Source organism: Mus pahari, chromosome 8 (genome assembly GCF_900095145.1).
Source record: "Mus pahari chromosome 8, PAHARI_EIJ_v1.1, whole genome shotgun sequence".
Taxonomy (NCBI): Eukaryota; Metazoa; Chordata; class Mammalia; order Rodentia; family Muridae; genus Mus; species Mus pahari.
In genome coordinates this window covers 109,729,772-109,738,288 of record NC_034597.1, presented here as the reverse complement: position 1 = coordinate 109,738,288, position 8,517 = coordinate 109,729,772, and the positions used below count along the sequence as shown (strand labels likewise).

General features: G+C 41.9%; 1 protein-coding gene across 1 annotated transcript in view; it reads right to left on the bottom strand.

Moving 5' to 3' along the window:
* Positions 1-8,517, bottom strand: part of Pcca (propionyl-CoA carboxylase subunit alpha) — a 336,175-nt gene that overhangs the window by 99,801 nt on the left and 227,857 nt on the right. The gene's annotated exons all lie outside the window — the stretch shown is intronic.

Genomic DNA, 8,517 nt, shown 5'->3' with positions numbered 1-8,517 from the left:
TCTCTCTCTCTCTCTCTCTCTCTCTCTCTCTCTCTCTCTCTAACAATCTCCACAGGAGGAAGTCAGAGCCAAACCAGACATATCTCAGCCAGGCAGGGAGGAATGACATTGGGAAAACAAATGAGAACCAGCAGTCTCAATTAATCTGGATCCCCGGGATCTCTCAAACACTGGACCACCAAAGAGATAGCATATACCAGCTGATTTGAGGCCCCCAACACACATACAGTAGAGTACTTCTGGGTCTGTGTTCATTCAGAGATGATGCACCTAACCCTCAAGATACTGTAGGCCCTGGGGACTTTAGAGGTTAGGTAGGGTGGCGGGTGGGGGCATCCATGTGGTGACAGGAAGGGGTGGGGAGGAGGTGTGGGATGTGGAGCAGACAGAGGCTGGATGGGGGAGGGCAGGGAATGAAATATGGAGTGTAAAAAATTAAAAATTAAATTTAAAAAGATTAAAAAAAAAACACTAGAGCTTACTCTGCCTTTCCTAGAAGAATACAAACCTTTCCTGTAAAGAAAAGCAAATCCAGCCTGCCTGAGGAGCCAGCAAAGCTTCAGCAAGAAGACGTTCCTAAGACACTCTCCTTCTGCCTGATTCGACTTCCTCTTTTTCAAGTTTAAGATGCTACCTCAAAGCCAGATAAAAACATCCTTCTTTCCTTATGTTGAATCTACTCTTTCCAGTGTTTCACAATGAAAATTCTAAAAAGAGTCTGTTCACAAAACAACTTCAACAAATACAAAATCAGCAAAGCTACCTGCTCAGGAAAGCAAAGACACTCACAGAACAATAAACCTAAGGTTTCCAAAATACCTACTAGAATAAAAAGTCAGATAAAATGTTTCACCTTTACAAGTAATGTTGAGGGAGGACAGTGGTGAGCATGGCAGTGAGCATGGTGGTGAGCATGGTGGTGGTTTTCTTTGTCCCCTCACTGATTTCCAATTTGACAATATCTTTGTAAGGCTGCAGGGTTTGTCTCCGTAGTCTCCAGCGTAGCTGTTCTTTGTTTCTCATCTACACAGTTGCTGCCCATACCCTTCAAATTTCTCTTCCTCCCTCAGCTACTAAAATGTAATTTTCTAGTTAACAATAAAGAAAAACTGTGTGCATATGGAGAGGAGAGGGATTCAGAAAGCTGTTTTCCTGTTCTGTCAAATTAATGAACATCTCTAAATTATAAAACCCGTTGCTAAGACCAAGATGCGCTCAGCTCCCGGGACTGCTGTCCAAAGGCAGGTAGCCCTGCCTTGGAGTTAATGCCTTAAATTATAGTCATGCATACATCCCAGCTGTTAAACTGTGATTAAATTTTTTGAAACATAGTGAAAGCAGTTATTTCTGTTCTGCTGGGAAGCTTGTTCCTAAGATGTGTAACCGTAATTGATGTTTTCAGGAAAGTGAAAAGGAGATGGTTAATAATTACTCTTTCATTTCCTACTTCTTTAGGAAAAAAACACTAACCCTTGCTTACTCTGTTATATATTTATATATCTGACACAACTAAATATATGGGTTCATATTACATTTGGTGATTCTGGAGTAACCACATGCGTACAGTACAAAATAACAGCTAATTACTTCTAAGAGAGGTGGGGTGAGGAGAAACATCTTAAAAACAGGGAAAACATTTATTTTAAGACTGAAAACATGTTATGAAGCAGATTCTTTTATGTGCATGTGCACGTGCTTGCAAATATAAGCAAAATGGTGTGCCCCATCATTTAACTTTACAATTAAAAAATTAATTTTAGGGACTGGTACTAAAGCTCAGTGATAGTGCTCAATCCCCAGCGTGTACATGCACATTCCAACACACGCACACAGACACACACACACACACACACACACAGACACACACACACACACACGCGCGCGCACACACACAGAGGCACACACACGCATACATACAGGCACACATGCACACAAACACACACACAGCATACACATTAACTTAAGCACACATACATAGGAACTAGGACTCTAACGTTTGTTTTCATATCTTATGAGGGGCATATTTATTTAAAATATTGACAAGTAGAACATTTAGTTTCATCTTTCTAAAGTAGAAAACCTTTAAAAAAATCTTTTCACTTAAAAACAGGAAGGTACAGTTAAAATTTCAAAAACATGTTTAATTTTGTATAGATACACTCTTGTAGATATACTGTAGTCAATATACACAGTCTGTAGTATAACTGGCCTTCCTTCACATTCTGTGCATGGGTGACCTTGCTTTGCTTTATCATGTTATTTAATCCATTTAATACTCCAATCAGTTCACAAGCAAGACATTTATTCTGGTATTCTGCAGTAAGTGCTTGAGATTTGTGTGATGCTGTTGCAAATTTATCGTCTTTAACATGGAAAATTAGTTCCATTTAATTGCATATCAATGACCTATTCAACAAAGAATGCAGGAATTCTACTCTTTACAATTACTTATAATAAATTTATTTCTCTTAAAAATATTTCAGCAAGAATAAGAGAAGGAAAAAACCAGTCTTCAAAAGCACATTGTGAATAGCTCCCTATCACACAACGCGGTCGGTCCGGCTAGCCCTTGTGAGTATCACACAACGCGGTCTGGCTAGACCTTGTGAATATCACACAACTCGATCTGTCTGGCTAGCCCTTCTGAGTATCACACAACGCGGTCCGTCCGGCTAGTCCTTGTATCACACAACTCGGTCCGGCTAGACCTTGTGAGTATCACACAACGTGGTCCGGCTCAACCTTAGCTGGATCTTCAGATACTTTCAAAAGCGGTTAGCTATTCTTCAGGCCTGAAGACAACCTGCTGTGAGCAGGTGGGTAGGAGAAATGCCACACAAAGAAGCAGGCCAGGAGCAGTCAGCTGGCTCTGCCTGAGAATGTCTGACAACGCGACTGTACAAAATGAAAATCTACTCTGTGAAATGTTAACAAGAAATACGGCCAATGCAGCAGACAAATTATATTATAAGGAATGGACAAATTTCTGAGTCAAAGTAAAATTAAAGAGCCTCTTTCAAGGTTACAAAAGAATTACTTCACAGGAAGGGAACGCAGGCACAGTAATAATACTGATAATGACAATAAAAAGTTTGTTAATTCAGCATGCTCCAACCTGCAGAGGTTCTAGCACACATGAAGGACACAGAGAGTGAACTCAGAGATCACAGCACATCTCCCATTTTCTTCACCACTTCAATCAAGAGCTATAGACAGGAAATCATTTTATCTAGTAGGAAAAGCTATGCTTTCTGTTAAACTTAAAATTGGAAAAATATATTAACTGGAGGGGAAATCCATCTTTTGCTTTAAAATGAAGCCAGCTCATGTATTCATTCTATATTAATTCTGTTAATCCAATTAATTTGTGTGTGTATGCAGGAGGCAGTGTGGCATTAACATGCTCATGGGTTTTACCTGTGTATGCATGTACATGTTCATGTGTGTCTGCTTGTGTGTGGAGACGAGAAATCAACCTTGGGTATCATTCCTCAGATACCCTTTATCTTGCTCTGTGAGACAGGGCTTCTAGTAGACTTGGAGCTTGTCCCTTAGGCTAGGCTGGCAGGCCATCGAGTGCAGGGATCCTCCCCCCTCCCGCCCCCCCCCCCGACTCCTGGTGCTAGGATAAGCGTGTTCTTCCATGACAACTGCTGGGAGCAGAACTCAGGTCATCACTCAATGACTCAGGTCATTGCAAGCATGTTACCAACTCCTCAATGCAACTAATTAATGATAAATATTAAAACCATAGTTAACACATAGAGGGGAAACAGAAAACAAACTGACAAACAGAACCAAAATCAAAGAAAAGTCCTATATGATTTTTATCTGAAACACTCCTGGCTTATAAAGAGTTTGACTGGAAAGCTGTCTCAACCAACAGTCAGAGTAGTCACACAGGGCTTCTCCAACTGATTGAGGAATTAAATTTTCAATTTTATTTTACTCCCATAAATTTTATTGTAGTTTTAAAACTGTGGGGGCTGGAGAGATGGTTCAGTGGTGAAGGACAGTTGCTGTTCTTGCAGAGGACCAGCTTTAGTTCGCAGCACCTACATGGTAGCTCACAATAGTAACTCCAGTTCCAGGGAAATATATGGCTTCTGTGTGTATCAGATATGCACCTGGTGCACATATACACACAAGGAAAGGCAAATACTAATACAAAGTGAAACAAACAAATCTTTAAACTATAGTAACATAATACATATTTCTGTTAAATACAATCTCATTTTAGATCTCTAAGTGCATCTTTCCACGAACTACAAGAGAATGACAGGACTTCCATTAGCTCTTCTTTAGTAAACATCAAACTATCTAGGGGGAAACACTAGCAAATGCATAACATGAGAAAGCAAGTAAATTGCAAACACTGTCATTCTACCTCCCTCAAATGAAGGTATTTGAGGAAAACTGACTTGTCAGATGAGTAGGAAAAAATTCTTTGACACAGTCAGTGAGGGAGGAGCTTTAATTTTGCTCAATAGTTTTCAATGTTTGCATTTCCGGTTCTTTTAATCACTCCTTTCAGACAGACTGCTCACTAGCTCTGCAGTAGTGCTTATCAACAGCGACTAAGGTTCTTTCTGAGCATATGATCCTCAAGTCAGAAAGAAAAGGCTACGGCAGCAGCAAGGTGCCCATGGCAGAGGTCAGGCCCCACAAAGCAGATGTCTCTAAGTAATGGGTAATGAACATCAGAGGGGAAGAGGGAGGCCACGATGTGCACAAGCCTCTGAAAAAGAGGAGAGGGACAGCTGAGGCAGACAATGTGCTGCTCTCCCCATGTAAGCCCATCAGCAGGTGGTCCTGCCGGCCTGAAACAGAGTGGGTGCTCCCACAAGCAATTAGCAGCAGACAGTTGCTTCCATGAGAAGTATCCTTGGGTGGGTCCTCTGAATCTTTGTTGCTGTTGCTGTCTCAGGAACCATGGTGGCCTGTATCTGCAGAGCTCTATCTGACTTGCTCTTACAGTGTGGATTCTATTAATTTGGGGAGACCAAAACTGGAGACCCCATAAACCACACAAGAAAGCTGCCTCAGGACCATGGTTACCAGAGGGAAAGTTTGAGAGAAAGGAAATCTAAATCTCAGGATCAGTGTATAGCTAAGGCAGACTTACTTCAGACATTCTGGAGCCCAAGAAGACTCCATATCCATGCACTGACCTGCCCTCTGCCAATAGAGCCAGACAGCTTTCACATGTGCCAGGGACTTGGCAAGGCAGCAGGTTCAAACTTAAATCAGAGCAGATTTCAGACCAACTGAGGATGATGACCACCTATTCCATAGCCACAGGTCTCCTCACCGTCCCTTCTGATCAACTGAAGAATGGTGATCACCTATGGCATCCCTTAGCCAAGTGGCTGCACTTAGTAAATACAACTGGTTTGTTTGTTTGTTTGTTTTTAAAGGAAACAGGGAGTAATATCGTGCCCATGAAGTTTACCAATGATATCACTTCTCTACTGGAAACTCCCATCAAACCTACCATGGAACTAAGTAAGAAGACTGTGGGTGTTTGGCACCTCACACCTGTCAGGTTATTACTGATGGCACACATGTGAACAGCTTTTCAACAGTGGCTCCCAGGCAAGCATCCTTAGGAGCCTACTAGCAATACAGATGAAGTAAAGAAGTCTGAAGTCAAGTTTGTAGGTGCACACACAGCATGAGGTTAACAAGTCATCCATATAATCTTCCCCACACTGTACTTTGGAAGCAGCACTAATTTAAAGCATGAATGACAGGAAAATGTGATGTGAGCAACTGACAGGGAAAAGAGCAAGAAGCAGAGCACAGTAGGGTCACAAAGATGGCTCAAGATCCTGAAGGAGAAAGTCCTACAGCAAGACTATGTGGGTCTAAATCTCTCATCACAGCTTATTAGCAGAATGACCTTAAGCAAATCATATACTTTCTCTTTCTCTCAAGAGTCTCATTGATTCTCATCAATAAAAAAAAATTGATGAGATTATCTACTCTGTAGAGTTAAGCATTGTGAAGATTAAAACATTTATTTTATGAATTAAGCTTTAACCAGTCCCCATGGCAACTCGAGCACTGTGCAGCATGCAGGGTGAGCACTATACAGGGTGAGCACTGAGCAGCAGGAGCACTGTGCAGCATGCAGGGTGAGCACTATGCAGTGTGAGCACTGTGCAGCAGGAGCACTGTGCAGCATGCAGGGTGAGCACTATGNGCAGCAGGAGCACTGTGCAGCATGCAGGGTGAGCACTATGCAGTGTGAGTACTGTGCAGCAGGAGCACTGTGCAGCATGCAGGGTGAGCACTATACAGGGTGAGCACTGAGCAGCAGGAGCATTGTGCAGCATGCAGTGTGAGCCCTGTGCAGCATGTAGAGTGAGCACTGTGGAGCAGGGGCACTGTGCATGATCCATGCTGACCATCGCTTATCACTCACAAACTACCATGAGGTAGTTTGTCAAATCAACTCTAAAGGCTAAGTTCAAAGAAAGTACATAAAAATCATTTCTGTCTGTAAGGGAAAAAAATGCTTTATTTTGATTTTAGGCAACTGATATTTTTGCTGATACAGCATTTACCTTTCCTAGAAAGTATTTGCCTGGTGTCTCAATTTCTTTCAACAAGTCTAGGGTATGCCTTGATGGGTTCTTACATTTCAGGTATATGAATACTTCTGGAACAAAGGACTTACAAAATAAAAAAATAAAAATGAACTGAACATTATCCAAGAAAAATGGATTTTCTAGGCAAAATGGTACTGGTGGTGTTTCTACATACATACCTAGCCAAAAATTCTACATGTCACATAGCCATGAAGGCAACTATCATCAGAGATACCTTCAGGGAAGGTATACTTCAGGGACGATGCTGAAGAGTACTATGGCAGGAAGACGTGAATGGAAACTTCTATGTCTGCTCACACCTAAATCCACAACTGTCAAACTACCTGATGCCCCAAACCACATGGTCCAACAAAGAATACGCTACTGACAACTGTTGTTAAGATGTAATAGCACAAGATTTATTATTCTATTCACTTCTTCAATATTTGTTTGTTTGTGGCTGGGTGCTTGCTTGTTTAGACAGGGACACATGCATCCCAGGAGGGTCTCCAACTCTCCTCCCCTAAGGAGAGCTCCTCATCTTCTCTCTACTGATTCCCAAGTGCCAGGATTATATAAATGCATCATCACACTTGGTTTTAGGCAATGCTACGAATCAAATTCAGGGTGCTTTTTGGCCATGCTAGACAAGCATTCTGCCACTGAACCACATCCCTGAGCCCATTAAATGGATTTAAGTAGTGTGAAAGCGTGCAGTGATTTATCTTTCAATGGTCTCAAAGAGTTTCATCTCATTATGTATAAAGGTAGAAAAAGTGAGGCAAAGAGTTATGGTATAGAAGAAAATTAGTATTTACAGAGAAGTCAAAATATCAGGTTAAGTACTGAGAGTTAAAGTCTTCTTAGACCCACAGAGATAACACATCAATTGAGCCCAGCTTAGAAACTAATCAGTCCTCACATATCTATCAAAGAATCTGAGTCCTCTGACTCAGTCTCTTGTTGGTGCCTACCACCCCCACTAACCACTCCTCCTCCAGCAGGAATACCAGGACCGCCCACCGTCGCCGGACCGCCGTCGCCAGACCTCCGCCCCTGGACCGCCCCCCATCATCGCGAGAACCCCGTGGCAACTTCAGAGGACTCAGGGGCATGCTGGGAATTCTTCTTTGTATTTAAGCCAGTTCCAACAATAAAATATGGGCCTTGATCAGGACGCCTTAGACAGGGCCCCATTTTTCCTTTGCAGCCCTGTTCCTTTTTCAGGATTTCCCGCGCTCCGGTTCGGATCCACAGTGGCTCTGCAGGCAGAGCACTACATTCTCTTAATAGAGACAGGTATGGACGAGACATAAAACAGATGTGATTCTTTGGTTTTTCTACATAAAATTGAGTTTAAAAACCAGCATTTAATGTTATGAGAGATTGAAAATTCCTATTCATATGTAAGAGCCACATTTTCCTGTGGTTTTGTTTAGTGTTTGGTTTTCCAGGAGCCTCTGGCCTCAGTATGAAGTGCCCACGGAGGCTTAGCTCCATGGTTTTCTACTTTAAATAGAAGTCAAGAATTGCAAGGAACATGCTATCAACACTTGTGCTCAAGGTAACTAACTGCTAATAGGAAGCCACTGGGGTTGGGGGAAGAGCTTCTCAAATTACAATACTAACTTCCCAGGGCATGTGCTATAGAAAGTCAAAGATCTTTACCAATCCTAAATCCGATAGTGGGCTAATATCCAATATATACAAAGAACTCAAGAAGTTAGACTCCAGAGAAACAAATAACCCTATTAAGAATGGGGTACAGAGCTAAACAAAGAATTCTCAACTGAAGAATACTGAATGGCTGCAAAGCACCTTAAAAAAAAAAATGTTCAACATCCTTAATCATCAGGGAAATGCAAATCAAAACAACCCTGAGATTTCACCTTACACAAGTCAGAATGGCTAAGATCAAAAACTC